Consider the following 16,923-nt stretch of genomic DNA (forward strand, 5'->3'; position numbering starts at 1 on the left):
GATTCTATGACATTAGGAAAAACGCCTTGGCTTGAAAGAGCGCGGCAGCGACGGAGGCCGCCGGGGGAAGCGGTGTCCCCCCCCCGCAGGTGTCCAATGGCAGACGTGTCCCTGGGGCCGCTCGGAGCTGTCCCCGGCGCGCCCGGCAGGTGTCCCCGCGCGCTGCGGGCGGCGCCGCCTCCCCGCCCCCCCGCGGCCGGGCGGCAGCCGGCGGGGGCGGGAGCAGCGCCGGGAGCTGCGGGCAGGCGCAGCCGCGGCGCGGCCGGAGCCGGGCGAGCCCCGCGCCGAGGTGAGTGTCGGAGGGACCGGCCGCGGGGGGGGGGGGGGGTGGTGAGCTGAGGCGCCGGGGGAGGGCTGGCGGCGCCTCTCGCCATCCCCTCCCGCGGGGTGAGCGGCGGGAGCATCCCGGGGGGAGGTGCCGGCGCGTCCCTCCCGGCACCGCGTCCTGCCCCGCCGCCACCGGGCAACTTTTCCAGCAGGGAGAGGCGGCGGCGAGGCCAGCGGGCTCACGCACGGGGAACTCTATTTAGTGCCTCCTGCTCGAAGAGTTCATCATCAGCAGCCGCGCTTTGCCCGTCTGATGCCTGCCTGCATCGTTTGCATGGAGTAGGTGCATCCCGGATTCCTGGAGGGGGTGCCGGGCTTCCACCTGGGAGTTGGGCACGGGGTATGGTTTGGTACCTGCTCTAGGCTAAGTTCATCACTGAAGACTGAACAGAAAACAGACAGAATGCAAAAGTAACTTCTATTTTGTTAGGAGGTCTTAACCGAACGGTAAAGGTTGTAGTGGGACTTCTTACCTTTGTTTTCCGAATCTTTTTGGAGTAGCAAATGGTATTTGTGCGAGAGAACAGAAAGCCCGTGAATAATTCTCTGTGGCACTAGAAGTGGTGTTTGTTACAAAAGTTTATTGATCTAAGACGTGGGCATCTTCTTGTCGGGAAGGGGGAAACTCTAAAGAGGTTTGTCTGTTCTTAGAAACAAAACCCTCTTGTGTTAAAATATCTGTGGACGGGAAAGGTGCATCAGATAAAATGAAGAGCAAAACATACGCAGCATCAAACGTCTGAGGCTTCCCCAAAAGGGAAAGAGTTTTTGCCGGTAAGAAAGCCTGAGTGGCAGTTACTGGTAGTCATAGATGAGGTAAGAACCCAGATGCTGCATAAGTAGGTAATGTGCCTTTCTAGAAAGGTTCTTTTGGTTTTCATCCTATTCTTTTGGTTTTCATCCTTCAACCTGCAAGTATGTTAGTTAGAGAAAAGTTTTATTCTGCCTTCCAATTTAATTTCTAGGATAATGTTTTGGGAAATTTACTCTTTACAGTGATCCAGAGTTGTTTAAATAACATATGATGCACTCTTGAGTAGAGTTGAATAACTATGCGTGTGGTGCACACGTGTATGGTTCCACTAATGAGAATATAAATATTATGGCTTCGTGGCTGTAAATAAAAGGGGAAATTTTGCTGGAAAACTGGTGCATTGGTGGGAAGCAGGCTATTCAACACCCCCTTGTCCATGTTAGCTGAAATAGCGATGATACTCTGAACATCTATATCTGTACTGGTGGTTTGGCACCAGGTATTAAGTTACTGTGGTACGTAAAGCAACCAGTGTGAAGAGAACTTTAGTTGGAATGCGTTGAGTATATACAGTTATGTATAGAAGTAAAAATGTATGTTTTTTTATGTTCTGTGTTTATAGCACTATATTTAGTTCTGACTCTTAGGTACGTGAAGATCATTGCTGAATGCACATAAGGCATATCAGTGTTCTCCAGTAAACTGATGCCTGTGCGGGCCTAAATGATGATAAATGTGTAATGCAGAATGAGTTAACAATGTGAGACAGTGTATTTCAGACCATTGGTTTATGTTAATTGAAACATTACAGACACTAGGCAGTGTTTGAGTGATGAAGTTTGAATTCAGCCTTCAGCGTCTTAAACTTGCTATAAGAAAACTGGTAGAAGTAGAAAGAAATTGAGATTTGAGATTGAGGCACAGTTGTATTAAGTTTGGTGAGAGTAAAACTGTTGAATGGTAGTGTAACTAAGAATTTAGAACTATCTTGTTCTTTTGTTATTTTTAAGTAGGTAAATGCTGTTTTCTCTGCATAGGACATTTGAAGTGAGACTTGAAAAGATGTTACATGTTTTCTGTGCAGTGGAAGTACCATGTCTGTTTTGTTTTGGGTGAAAAGGAATTTCCTCTCTGGTTTTCTTAACTAAAATTTAGTTCTCTTTTTCATAGCTGCCCTGCAGTACTCTGTCTAGTGGCTGGTGCCCTTCTACCAAGAACTAGTTGCGTTTAAGTCATGCTTTCTAAAAGAGTTTGAAATACTTTCAGGATGTGATGAGCCAGAAGAAGCAACTGATTATTGAAATAATAGAAAAGTATAAAAGTAATTTAACTCGGTATAATCTCCAAGAGAAATGAAGTGTTAAAAAGTGCACGCCAGCCCAGCAGCTCTTGCATTGGCAGGAATGCTTCTTGCATTTAACTTTTGAGAGGTCTTGGAAAAGCTTTTTTCTGCCTGGAGCTTCTAATAGCTTAAAAGAGCTCATTGCAAGTGAATTGCCAATTATGGAATACAAATACTTCTAGGAGTTTAGAGATGAATTTTTCTGCGGATTGGTTCTGTGGTAACCGTGAAATTCTTCAATGGCACCGAGCTAGTATCAGCTGCTCATTCAAGGCACTGATGCCAGAACAGTGGTGCATCAGTTGCTGAATCCAACCCTGTAGTGAAATGATTCATACATATACATTTTCTTTTCTCAGTTGACAGCTATTTTTAAGAATAGCCGTCTTGCCTAGAAGGTTGATATCTAAGCAAAGGCAGCCTAGATAGCTAAAAAAATCTATTTCCCACCAAACATAATCTTATATTTGCCAGACTTTAATATGTATGCTAAACCACTTAAGTTGAGTTTATTTTAATAGATTCTTGTTGTATTTCTGGTGCTAATTGGTCATTATAAAGGGGTTGTGACCTTTTGGTGCTGCCAGGAGATCAGGGACTTTTTTTTACAAACCAAAATGAGTTTAAAGTAAATATCAATTTGAAGCTATTTCTAATAATATTGGATAGCGATAGGTAAATGACGACAGATTACTTGAATAACTCCTTGAAGTGAATGGGATTCTCTACATGTATAAGTCTGCAGGAATGGTCTCAGAACAAAATAATGGCACATTCGTCCAGTGTACTTTAACTTTTTCTTTGCGGTACAGAGGCAAAATATACCAGTGAAGGAGAGCTATTGATCTTGGTTTTTTTTTTTTTCATTGTGTTCTTCTGAACCTTGTAAGATAAATTTAAGTGCTTTATTTTAGAGAGGAGTTTTATTTGCCTACTTCTGAGACTGCCAGTTGAGTAACAGTGATTGTAAGGGGACTGCAGCAAAAAGGATGCTTGCAGGTGAGTAAGAGTGATCACAACATTACAGTGTGTTCTGTACTTCATGCTGGCAAAATGTCTCTGTATTCATCATCTATATTTATTTAATATATGCATTTCAATAGCGTATGCCTTGATCTAGCATATTTGGAGTATGCGAAATGTAGATGCATTTTGCTGAACGCTTTTTCTTGTTGTTTAGTTGAGCAAGGAAAATTTGCAAATACCCATATCACCATTCATTATCACTCAGCATAGTAACGGATAAATTTGATCTTCTTGATTAAGATTATTTTGGTCACAAGAACCATGGAAATGAAAATGAATCATTTTCTTGATGATGTGCTGTGTCTGTGTTGTTCGTATCTGCCTTTCTTTTTTTTCTAAAATCCTACTACAGACAGTAGTCTGACCTTTTAAACTGTGTTTGAATGATCATGCTCTACATCAAGCTTTTCTTTCTGATAGGAGACAGAAATTAAGAAGAATCTAAATGCAGTTTCTCCTCTTATTGCCAATGGAGAGCTTTCCTAGATTTGAATTAAGTTTTTCTTTGTGCCAAATGGCTGACTTTTCTAGAATGAAAATCTCTCTAGAGTATGCAGAAAGTCCTCTGGTTAATATATTGGCATTCCCAGAACCCACTAAAACTTAGGCAGGTTGCCAGACACCACTTAATGAGGATGCCGAATGTCTGGCACAAATCTGCATGAAAACCAGCAAAGAAGCTGGGGGTGGAAGTGCATGCAGTGGGGAGAGGGCTGGGAAAGCGACACATCCACACCCATAATTTATTTTTCATGTCTGCATTTTGCAGAGTAACTACTTAGAAATCCTTACCCACTGAATTTTGAAAACTCGCTGCGCGCAGGAGTCTGGATACTCGAAACTGAGGTGGCTGTGTTCTCGTAGGAATATAGTTTTATTATGAAAGTAATTTATGAGTTGGGGGGGTAGTTTTTTGAGGAGAGCACCAAAAAAGGATGGGAAATCATAGTGATTTTATGTTTTATTATCTGCTAAAACTGAAAAGCATTTGAAAATGCTGTTAGACAATTTAGGGGACAATGGAAGTCAGTGATTGCCAGCATCCACATAGAAAGGCTGTTAAAAGTTCTGTGGAAAGGATAAATAAGCTGCTGCTGCTAGAATACTTAGGCTCAGTGCAAACCTGTGGGGTGTGCCTCTGCCTGGCACTGCTCTGCTTAGATTTTTCTACCTATTAAGTAGAATTGCAGGTGTAGTAAGTCTCTCTGATGACTAGATAACTGTTAAAAAGATCAATCATGCACCCAGACATGGCATTTTTTCCATTAGAGTGCCATTAGATACAGAATATATTTGTTTTGTGTTGAATCAAAACCTCTTAAACCTCTTAAAGATTAAGCAAACTTAGTTATATTCTGAACTGAATGTTATTTCAGACATTTAAAGCACAAACATTTTCAGCGTTTTTCCCAGGCTTTAGTCTCTCCCTTACCCAGCCAAAAAAGCATCAGTCCTATACAGACGCCTTTATAAATAGACATTTGGTTGATAGGCATGACTGAAAATATATACTTTTAAAATCCAAAATAATTCTAATAGGAGGTTGTTGCACATGGCTTAATTGGAAGTGTGCGTGCTTGTAACTTGCTTTTCAGGCTTTGAGCAACCTGATGTAGTGGAAAGTGTGTCTGCCTATGTCAGGAGGATTGGAACTAGATGATCCTCAAGGTCACTTCTGCCCAAACAATTCTGTGGTTTTACAGTTCTGTAGAACTATTCCTCCTCAAAGGAATTTTACTCACTAGAGTAGTGGCACCTACTAGATGCGTACTTTTAGGTAGGACTAAATTGTGATCCAGATGCTCCTGGTTGATTTGGCTTTGTTTCACTTAGATGAGATGATAAATGAAAATATTATTTGTTCTCAGTGATGGGTGCAGTGGAAAAAAGGGCAAGTGTGGTTTGACAATTGTGTGGAGATCTTTGCAAAGTTTGTCTATGTTGACACTGGCTCATAAATGTCTGTAGGACAGGGAAAACAAGCGATGACGGGGCCTACAGGAAAGCTGGGGCGGAGCTCTTTATCAGGGAGTGCAGTGATAGGATGAGGGGTAATGGTTTTAAGCTGAAAGAGGGGAGATTTAGATGAGATATTAGGAAGAATTTTTGTTTTCCTGTGAGGATGGTGAGGCACTGAGCAGGTTGCCCAGAGAAGTCATGGATGCCCCATCCCTGGAGGTGTTCGGGGCCAGGTTGGATGAGGCATTGAGCAGCTTGATCCAGTGGAGGTGTCCCTGCCCATGGCAGGGAGATTGGAACTGGGTGATCTTTGAGGTCCCTTACAGCCGAAAACTTCTATGTGTTTAATATTGATTCTGAAAGGCAGGACAGTATCTTCTAGAATACATGCACTGCTCAAATGCTACACGTGAGAGTGGAGTGGGTTGATGAAGTGTCTGTAGAAGTTTCATTGTATTTCCATCTCCTAGTGCTCTTAATTTCTTCTATGCTAAATACCCTGGTATCCTTTTTATAATGTCTGCTTCTGAAAAAATGTAGTCACAATATTGAACATGCTATTGCCTGTAAAAGACGAGTTGGGAGATTTCCATTCTTTTTGTGTTCAGTGTTTAATTATGTTCTGAAATTGTCTGTAGAAGATGTACCGGCTTTTAGGGAAGATGTGCTTTTTCAAATGTTTGTATGATACATATCTTGAGATTTGAATGGTTCTATAATAATTTTTGCTGACTGCATTCAGGTTGTGATTTTAGCGGACAGTACAAAATTCTGCTAGAGTTTCTGTTATAACAATAGTGATTAATAAAGTAAAATCTAGAATCTCTTCTACACTGACAGGAGACTGGTAAACAGCATTTTCTTCTAGATAAACCCTGATTTTTACTCCAAAATAGGAGTTGACTCATCTGCTTAGTATTACCTACCATATGCTGGTATAGGGCCACCGTGTTTGGTCTTTAATTTTCATCACCCGGTACTTACAGGCATCTTCAAACAGTGCTCCATTTTTTAAACACAACTTCCACTCTTCTTGATTTCAAAGATTACTAAAAGGAAAATGTGTGATTCTTCTTTAATTACCTCTTTATGTTGTGTAACTGAGCCTAATTTTGGTTTCTCACACCTGTAACCTACTTGTTCTCCATTTCATAGAGAGAAAGGAGGGAGCAGTCTGTGACTGAGATATGAAGCAATCTCTTTAACAACCTTCTTCTTCCACTGAGACTTTCATGAAAATTTTACTGTGTGTTAATTAAGAGTGATCCATTATTAGTTTGGACTTGTAAACACCTTTAAACATTCCATTAGGTGTTAATGACACATGAAGCAAGAATTAATATGAATTTGTTAGTCCTGTGTCTAGTAGGGCTGTAATATTGTGTAATTGCCTAAATGTAGCAGTGTTTCTTGAAGTGTTGGGTGTAAATGGCATTGCTTCATTTTCTGCTTTTGCTTAACCATTAGTTGTTGAGTCAAGTAATGCTAATTCATGGTGTTTATTTTGGTCTGTATTGCATAGAATTTCAAGTGGACATTTGCCATGGTTTGCTTGGGATTTTTGTAAGATGAAAGTGAGTTGGCTGGCTTTTGCCCTATGGGTCAGAGTTGAGTAGCGTAGCAGAAGGTATAGGAGAGATGTGAGGAACACTTCTGAATAACCTAACTTAATCTCCATAGCCGTTAAACTGGTGCCTCCTGTGAAATACCAAATTGACGTTCTTCTCTTTTTATTTCACCTAATCTGATGACTGGTTTTGTACCTTTTGCCTAACTAGTATTAAGCAAAATTAAATTGAATGTTTGTAAAGATACATGCAGGTAAGGTACAATACTCCTAAACTAAGGATTTGGCCTGACTGTATAAAAGCTAGGCTTGGGCTGACTGGTAGCCTCTGTTGGCCAGTGCAGTTCGTGGGGAGGTGCTTTGTTTTACAAAAGATGTGTGTTGATCGTAATTCATCACTAAGGTTGTATCCGTAGTGGAATAGTGGAGAGGAAAGAAGTTCAATGAATATTTCCAACGTGGATGTTTTCTGTGTTTGTGACCCTTTCATGTTCATCTTACTGTTTTAATAACCTCGAGTTTAACTTTTGGAAGTACTCACTTTTCACTTAAAATGTCTTAAATTATGATCTCTCATTATTTAATTGGGAAGCCTAATGTGATCCATTTATCCAGCCTGAGCAACTTGCATGATGTTGAGTACAGGTACTTTTTGGTGCCCACTTTCACATAGCTTATAATAATTAAAAATGTTTTTAAAAGCTACCATCTGTTGATGAACAGAAATGCTGCCAACTTTTGTCAAATGTGTGTTTTATCTGACCTGTTCTACTTAGCACCTTATGGCAAAGCTTTCGCATCAAAGCATTTTACAAATAACTTTATTCTTACAGTGCCTTATTAGATTCTTAACAATAGTGGCACCACTTTTTAATGTAGGGATTGATGTACCAAGGATTAGGGAGATAAACATCTCTTTAGTGCAAGAGGAGGTTGCCTGCACTGGGTACAGAGATGACAGTTCAGACTCGCAGCTGTAGGTGAAAATAACTGTTTCTGTTCTGATCACCTTTACAGCTTTTTGATGAAAATGACTGGGATAATGTAAAGTTTTCTGTAGCAGAAATCTTCAATAATCTAGGTTGGTTGGTCTCCTTTTTTCACAGATGGTGGCTGGGCAAGTACGTAAATATCAAGAAAGAAGTATTGCAGTGCTGATGTGTGTTAGTGCTGATAATGTGCATTAATGAGTTAAGAAACATTTGGTTCATGTTTCTTTTTGATTTTGTTTGAAATTACCTGAAAACAGAGCAAATCAAGAGGAATTAAATATAGTGAGGAAAAAGAGGACCTCTATGGGTTGTAGAGTGGGAGGTAGAAGTATAAGATATTCTGAAAGTGTCTTTTGAAATGATGAGTTCTGTCTTCATTTGAATATGCAACCAGCAACAGACACTGCCTTTTCCCATTCCCTGTTTTCCCCTGGGTATTGTTAAGGGTTGGAGATAAAAGCCTTTAATCATGTCTACATAGAGACACCAAAGCAAATCACTTGAAGTGTCGAGTCAAGATGTATATGTTAAAGTATGTTAAACTTGTGTGTGAATGCTGCGTTGAATATAGAACAGCCTTATGTATTTAGCTTGAATCAATCAAAGGTCATTTTACATCTGAAGGAGGACATCATTTAGAATGTAAGTTAAATTACAGTGATATAAAACCATCTGTGTATGAATGAGAGCCTCTTGACATTGATGTTTACCATGTTTTAACTTCAGCATTTTATAATGTACTTGATTCATCTCAACTTTCCTCCGTGTCGCTTGTTATTGATCAGTTTTCATAATGTTGCTATTAAGAGGCATCTTCGATGGAGCTAATTGCAAACTTTGAAGTGAACATAATTTAGCCAGAAAATGGGAGTTTGTTGAAATTGAGATGTTTCATTGCAGGTACTCTAGATTGGACAGACTTTCACTGAAATAAAAATAAGACACAGACAGACGCTGTTTGGTTCATAGTGAACTCTGGTGAACTGTGTTTTGACCAAAGGCCTGGTGTTATGAGGGTCCTCTGCATGGACCTAAACTGCCAAGGAACCTTCTTTGTGACCAGGGACACCGTCTCAAGGAACATGTGAATTCCCTGGACAGCCTGCATGAGAAGTCTGCTACAGAGTCAAGAACTGAAAAAATTCCTGTCGACCCACTTTAGATCTGGGGACCTGCAGTGATTTTCTGTATCTACATATTGAAACTGTCAGTTCTCTAAAGAGAAAACTAAGGAAGAAATCCTTTCTATTTGACAGTTGTAAAACCGGGAAATTAGGAAAATTTATTTTGGGGCTTCATCTGCTTTGAGACAACAGAGATTGAAAGGAGGTTTTAGTGGGGTGGGCGTTGGCCTCTTTTCCCAAACAACAAGTGATAGGGTAAGAGGAAATGGCCTCAGGTTGTGCTAGGGGAGGTTCAGATTGGATATTAGGAAAAATTTCTTTACTGAAAGAGTGGTGAAGCATTGGAACAGGCTGCCCAGGGAAGTGGTGGAGTCTCCTTCCCTGGAGGTGTTCAGGCAGCATGTAGCCATGGCACTTTGGGCTGATGGTTGGACTTGATTATTTTAGAAGTCTTCTTCAACCTTTATGTTTCTGTGAAATGAATAGTATTGTAAAATATCTTGCAGCCCAGAAACTGACTAGATCTAGTATGAGCTGTGTTTTGTTATAATTTCATGGATGCTTATTAATGTGTCTATGCCTTTCTTCTCAATCCAGAGTTCATCTGAAAGTTTACCACTGGAGAACCAGAGCCTCTGTTGCCTAAAGGCTTTAATATACCCTTTGTTGTGTTAGCCCAGGTTGCAGAGATTTGCAAGTTGCACTTCCTTCTGGCTACTGGGAGACCTTATAGCAGCCTCCCAGTACTTAAAGGGGGCCTACAGGAAAGATGGGGAGGGGCTTTTTGTCAGGGAGTGCAGTGGTAGCAATAGGGGTAACGGTCCTAAGCTGGAGTGGGGGAGATTTAGATGAGCTATTACGAAGGAATTTTTAACTCTGAGGGTGGTGAGGCACTGGGGCAGGTTGTCCAGAAAAGTCATGGACGCCCTATCCCTGGAGGTATTCAAGGTCAGGTTGAATGAGGCTGTTGTGTTAGGTGTCCTTGCCCATGGCTGGGAGGTTGGATCCAGATGATCTTTAGAATCATAGAATAGAATCATAGAATAGAATCACTAGGTTGTAAAAGACCTTGGAGATAATGACATCCAATCTTACCTGTTCACTACTAAGTCATATTCCTAAACACTTCATCTACCCATCTTTTAAATACCTTCAGGGATGGTGACTCAATCACCTCCCTGGACAGACTGTTCCAGTGCTTCGTAACCCTTTCCATGAAGAAGTTTTAACTAATGTCCAGTCTGAACCTCTCTCGGTGCAGCTTGCGGCAATTCCCTCTGGTCCTGTCACCTATCACTTGGGCAAAGAGAACAACACTCACCTCTTTGCAACCTCCTTTCAGGTAGTTGTAGACAGTCTTTCCTCAGCCTCCTCCAGGCTAAATGACCCCAATTCCCTCAGCTGCTCCTCATAAGACTTGTTCTCCAGCCCCTTCACCAGCTTTGTTGCTGTTCTCTGGACATGCTCCAGGACCGCTATGTCTTTCTTGTAGTGAGAGGCCCTTCCAACCCAAACCTTTCTGTGATTTGATGAAAGGAAAGAACATCCTGAGGTTTTTATATTATAAGAGGTTAAAATGAATGATGAAGCATATATTCTTCAGGGTTCTGAGAAAGAAGGGAGATGATTGTCTTTTTTTTTGTTGGTTTTTTTTTTTTTTTTTGTCCTGCTGAACTTGTCTCCCAGAGAGACAGTTGTATTGCAGAGAAGAGGAATCATCTGGTTGCAGTAATTGCAGATGCAGTGTATGTAGCTGGAAATTCAGTTTTATCTGTGGCCTTTTGTAAGCGAACCTTACAAAAAATAGAGGCTTTTCCTGGACAATCCTGTTGAGGTCTGTGATGTGATGGAGGTAAAGATTATATTATTTCACTAAAGAGGAAAAGGATACTCTTGTCTCTTTATTTATGAACATTCCATCTTATAAAAATGATTTAAGGATTGTTGTATACTCCTGTTAAGAAAAACCTTGTGAACTTCCAGTTGGCCGAGAAGATGAAAGCCATGCTAAAAGCTGTGAATGAAAATTTGGGAGCAGCTTTGATTTCAGTACATTGAAATGATTGTGTGGTTGAAGAAACTGAAGGCACAGTTGTCCTTTTTGAAAATGAAGACACAAATGAGTTATGATATATTAGCTGTTGTATATTTAGCTGATGCTTCCAAGATCTTTGCATACTTGTTAGGTTTATGGCCACCACAATAGAGGCAGATAGGTTTTAGCAGCTCGAGCATCTCCCTGACTGATGAGTGTATAGCATTTCAAAATATTTTTGGGGTCATTGAGTTGATTTGCTTTTGAAATTGAAAAGTTTTCTCACACAGTTAGAATAGTCTCAAGGTTCTAACTTTCTTGGTTTACATGGTGTGGCAGATACTACAGGCAAGAAAAAAATATGTAATGTCATCTTCCTGATGTCTTGAGTCTTCTGTTTGGGTGAAGGAAAAGAGTAAAGTTCTTACTGGCTGTTAAGGATGGTCTCTTCACAGTCTGCAAATGTCAAATAAATATTTTTTGTCCTGTTTCTGACATTGATGTGTAAAATACATTGTGGTCCCCTTGTGTACTTGAGATGTTTTCAGGTGCCAAAATCCAGATCTGTCAAAATCCACATGGCTGTATGCAACTGGTCCTGTTATCTCCCATGTATTTCTGTTAGTTTTCTTGTTGCTCCTGCAGCTAGGCTTCTCCCTGCCCCCTGCCTTTTTTTTTTTTCCCCAGTCTTTCAGGATACAGAGCTTTCGGAGCTGTCATGCATCTCTAATGTCTAAGTGGCTTCCTCCTCTTTCCTTTCCCCTTGCAGTCAAGAAATTCCAAGTGGAAGCCCTTTGGTGTCAGTAACAGCTGCACAGCAGATATTTTTTTACATCCTCGGAGGTCTAATATTTGTAACTCTGTGTATGTAGTTATGATATGTAGTTATGGTTGGACTAGATGATCCAGTGGGTCCTTTCCAACCTAGTGATTCTATGATTCTATGATATCCATTAACGGTCATTATGTTTCCTCAAGACTCTTCTAATTGTCCTCGGTATAGCATTTTTCCCATTTTCTTCTCCTGGTTAGAAGCTGCTTCTTTTGACAGAAAGAAGTTAAGATATTCTGTTGTAAACTTGATTTTTAAGAAGTCTGAATATTTCAGAGTCCTGTGTTGTGATTCAAAAATTGTGCTTCCTTCTTTCATTTCTGGGGTTTATAATAAGGTGTCAGGAATGATCTAGTCCATCTGGGAGCTTGCATCAATGCTTGGGAGAGCCATATGTGTCTGCCTCAAACAAGGCTATAGAAAAATGTTCCACTAGCAACCAAGATGTCATCCATCTGCTAGACAATCCTGTAGCTAGTTAGCTTAATGACGTATTTATTTGACTAGATGTTTCTGCGTAGCAGACTCCAGCTTTCCTCCCTGTTCAAATTAATACCAAAAACCTCCATGCTCTGGAGAAAAAAAAACAACCCTGCCCCTTCTGGAGAATGTCAGGAAGTTTGTGTCTTGATGGGTTTGATCTATTTATCTTCTTCAGGATGTTGCACTCCCAAATTGTGAGTGAGCACATTGTTAGGAGATGGCTCCAGCCTTCCTGTGCAGGCAGCCCATGCAGTGCAGGTGTCTGGGTGGCAGAGGGATCAACAGGCTAGACGCAAGACCTGGGTGACCTTAGAAGCATGTAGAAATCCAATCACGCTGCTACTGCTTTAGGGTATTATTTTAGCACAGGGAGCTGTGTGAGGATTTCTCCCTGCAGCAGTCAGAGCTGGAATTGACGTAGTAAACACTTTACCCATCTCTGTGGAATAAACTAGGTATTTCACTCAGTGGCTTTAACAGAGATGTTTATTCAAAGTTAGGGGTTCACAGTCTTCAACATACACATTCTAGGTATTTGTATTATCAGATGAACCTCAAATCAGAGTTCCAGGAATTGTGGTGGAAATGTGCTGTGGGAAGAGAAACCCTGTAAACTTCAGATATTGCTCATTCTTGCTGTGGTAAAATAGAGCACATAGGGACGGACTGTCATCAATATTTTTTTTCCCCAGCCACTCTATCTACTGTTTATTTTTAGTCCAAAGAGGCTAAGTCAGTGTTGCAAATTCTAGGCTGATCTGATTTGTAATCTGTCTGTGAGTCAGAGTTCAGTTGAGAAGGGGGCAAAACAACAGGAGAAATGCAAATTGAAATGAAAAGCATGTTTGACGTTAATGGCAATTATATTAATTTGTGTTGAAGCAATCTGGTGGATTTTATGTGGAGAACTGCATGTATGTGTATAGACAAACTACTATGTGCACAGGTCCATCAGTGGATCTTCATTCATATCTTGCAAGGGAGTTTACATGCAGCATCACATTGATTTCAGTGGGAATTGAGACCATTGTAGCTTTTTCTGAATAGAGCTATTTGTAGGATTGGAGCTGACACAGTGCTGTCGTTTGAATTTGGTAGACTTTACTTGACAGTCATTGTTTAAAAATTAGTGGACCTGGATAAAAATACTTAGTGAACTTGAAGAAAAAAATTAGTAGTCTGTACAGGTCCTAAATAAAGCTGAGAAATAGACCCTAATTAAGACACAGAAAAAAATTTGTTTCTTGGCTGTACACTAGAGGCCTCTCTCCTTACAGGTGTAAAACTTTTTTGTGGGCATAGTAGCAGTTCAAAGCTGAAAAAGCAGGTGAAAATGAAATCAGGACAATTCTGCTGTGGAGTGTAGCATTATCCATGCAAAACAGAGATTGAAGAGGTGAACTGTACTCTCTCCTGCTTCATCTTCTACTGATACAAAGAGGATTGTAATTTGGGCCTCAAGGGACCATCTGGAGTTAGAATCATTGAATAGTTTGGGTTGGAAGGGATTTTAAAGATCATCCAGTTTCAGCCCCCCTGCAATGGGCAGGGACACGTCACACTAGATCAGGCTGTCCAGGGCCCCATCCAATCTGGCCTTGAACACGTCCAGGGATGGGACATCCACAGCTTCTCTGCACAACCTGTTTGAATGCCTCACCACCCTCACAGGAAAAAATTTCTTCCTAATACCTCATCTGTATTTCCTCTCTTTCAGCTTCAAACTGTTACCACTCGTCCTATCACTGCACTCCTTGGTAAAGAGTCCGTCACCATCTTGCTATAAGGTCTTCACAGAGCCTTCTCTTCTTCAGGCTAAGCGAGCCCAATTCTCTCAGCCTGTTCTCATATAGGAGGTGCTCTGGCCCTCTGATCATCTTTGAGGCTCTCCTTTGGACTCACTCAACAGATTCATGTCCTTCCTGTGCTGAATTTGTGTAGTTTAACCTACAGTAATAGCACTAAGGCTTTTCTGAAGAAACACTCTTCTCCAGAATTTTATTATTTAGATATTAATTTTCAAAACTTGATCAGTATGGTTTGAATTGTGTTTGGGGCAAACTGCGGTAAAGGTGAAGTAGAAGAAAATGAAGGATGAAAAAAGACAACCTTAATTCTAAAGATTCTGAGTCAGTGCCAAAGAAGAGCGGAGTTGACACAAAGTCTTGTTCCAAGTAGAAGTTACCATCTCATGAGTAAGTGGAAGCTGTTGCATGTGCTTAAAGTAATCAACACATATTTCCTTGAGATGTTCTCTTCTAAGTATTGTCTAAGTAATTAACAAAAAATCTTGCAGTTTACTTTCAGGGAAACAAGTGACAATTCTTCATCAATACAAATGTATACATTTTCATTTTTATTCCTTTGGCCACATAACTACTGTCCATTGTTAATTAAAACACAATCAAAGAATCTTTTCCACATCATTATAAAAAAAATAAAACAAAAAAAATAAAATATAAAAAATAAAATAAAAACATAAAATCCCTTGCAGAGGAAACTTCTCTGGGTCAGAGTAACACTGAGTAAGCTTTTGGTGAGAAATGTATTTTACATCCTGCTGAAAAGCTTACTGTATCAAAACTTGATTGTTTTAAAATGGAATAAAAAAAGCTTTTTTGCATTTTTTCACAAAAATTACATTTCTGTTAGATGTAAGTGTTCTTCTGTAGTCGTGTATGATACTACAGTGACCTGGCTGGATGCCAGGTGCCCACCAAAAACACTTTGCCACTCCCCTCCTCAGCTGGACAGGGGAGAGAAAAACAAAAGAAAATGCTCAGGCTCATGAATTGAGGTAAGGGCAGGGAAATCACTCAGCACTTATGGTCATGGGCAAAACAGACTCGACTTCGGGAAAAATAAGTTTAACTTATTGCTGTTAAATCAGGGTAGGGTAATGAGAGAATAAAACCAAATCTTAAAACACCTTCCTCCTACGCTTCCCTTCTTTCCGGGCCCAACTTTGCTCCCAGTTTTCTCTATCTTCCCTCCCCAAGTGGCCCAGGGGGACAGAGAATGTGACTTGTGGTCAGTTCATCACCATTTATCTCTGGTGCTCCTTCCTCCTCACACAGCATGGGTTCCACCCAAGAGAGGAAGTCCTCCATGAACTTCTCCAGCGTGATTTCTTCCCATGGGCTGCTGTTCTTCACAACCTGCACCAGCATGGATGTAGTCCTTCAGGAACAAACTGCTCCCGCGTGGGTCCCCTGTGGGGTCTTAAGTCCTGCCAGCAAACCTTCTCCTCCATCGTGGGCTCCTCTGTCTACAGGGTCACAGGTCCTGGCAGGAGCCTTCTCCCTCATGGGCTTCCGATGGGGTCACGGTCTCCTTCAGGCGCATCCACCTGCCCTGACGTGGAGTCCCCCATGGGCTGCAGGTAGATAACTGTTCCATCATTAACCTCCATGGGCTCCAAGGGGACAGCCTGCCTCACCATGGTCTTTACTGCAGGCTGCAAGGGAATCTGCTCTGGCCCCTGGAGCACCTCTTCACCTCCTTCATCACTGACCTTGGTATCTGCAGAATTGTGCCTTGCACATGTTCTCACTCTCTCCTGCTGCTGTTGCTTTTGGGCACGTTTTTTCCGCCTTCTTAGCTATGTTATCCCAGAGGGGCTGCCGTTGTCCCTGATGCGTCAGCTTGGCCAGCAGTGGGTCTGTCTTGAAGACAGCTAATACTGGCTCTTATGGACACAGAGGAAGCTTCCAGAAGACTTCTCACACAAATAGCCCCTCACGCTACCAGGACCTTGCCACACAAACCCAGTATATGCAAAATAAGAGAAAAAAATAATTTACAGTGAAAAGGCATAACGTTATGAAATATTGCAAAATTTCTGCCTTTAAAAATGAAATAGGCACTTTATATTTCATTATCTGTTACAAATATTATTTCTGTTTTCATGCATCTAATTTTTCTGATGGAAAGCAGATCCACAGGAGTATTTCTGATAAGAGCGAAAACTTCTTGTTTGCGAGCTTTGCTTTGCTTTATGTTATTTAGTTACGTTTATTTGGTTTGGTTTTTTTTAAGACTTTGCATTTCTGCATGAAATTTGGAACTTGATAAGGGAGATCTCTCAAATTCTATTGTTCTGATGTTTAATTCTGTTCTGTTGCTCCATTCCTCCTCTTGTTTGTTTTACTATGTAGGAGTATACATTACTCTGTAGAAGACAGCATATCCTCCTGATCTGTCTTGGCTATTGAATATGATTTGTCTGTCTCGATTGTTCGCAATATTGATCTTCCTTTGCTCATATCTCCTACTGCTGATCTCCCAGTTTTGTTTACTTGCTGCTCATCCTGTGTAGTTTAATGGTTCCTACAAATGGAAGAAGACTTATACAGAAACCTAATTATTTTGAACCCACTCTGTGTTTCTGGTCACTTTGAATGGAGGCTAATAGTAAACCAAATAAGATTTTGCTTCTGAAGAGCGTAGTACTGGCTATGTCAGGTCTTCTTCCCCTTAGCC

General features: G+C 40.9%; 1 protein-coding gene across 3 annotated transcripts in view; it reads left to right on the forward strand.

The window, feature by feature from the left end:
• Positions 1 to 206: 206 nt before the first annotated feature.
• Positions 207 to 16,923, forward strand: part of LDLRAD4 (low density lipoprotein receptor class A domain containing 4) — a 296,296-nt gene continuing 279,579 nt past the window's right edge. Inside the window, exon 1 of one of the 3 annotated variants that reach the window (XM_054059718.1) lies at positions 207 to 289. The gene's annotated coding sequence lies outside the window, so the exon portion shown is untranslated. Of the gene's footprint in view, positions 290 to 467; positions 607 to 16,923 lie in introns of those variants that run through there. The other 2 variants (XM_054059716.1, XM_054059717.1) reach the window with 2 other exon arrangements.

Source organism: Cuculus canorus, chromosome 2 (assembly GCF_017976375.1).
Source record: "Cuculus canorus isolate bCucCan1 chromosome 2, bCucCan1.pri, whole genome shotgun sequence".
In the NCBI taxonomy this organism is placed as follows: domain Eukaryota; kingdom Metazoa; phylum Chordata; class Aves; order Cuculiformes; family Cuculidae; genus Cuculus; species Cuculus canorus.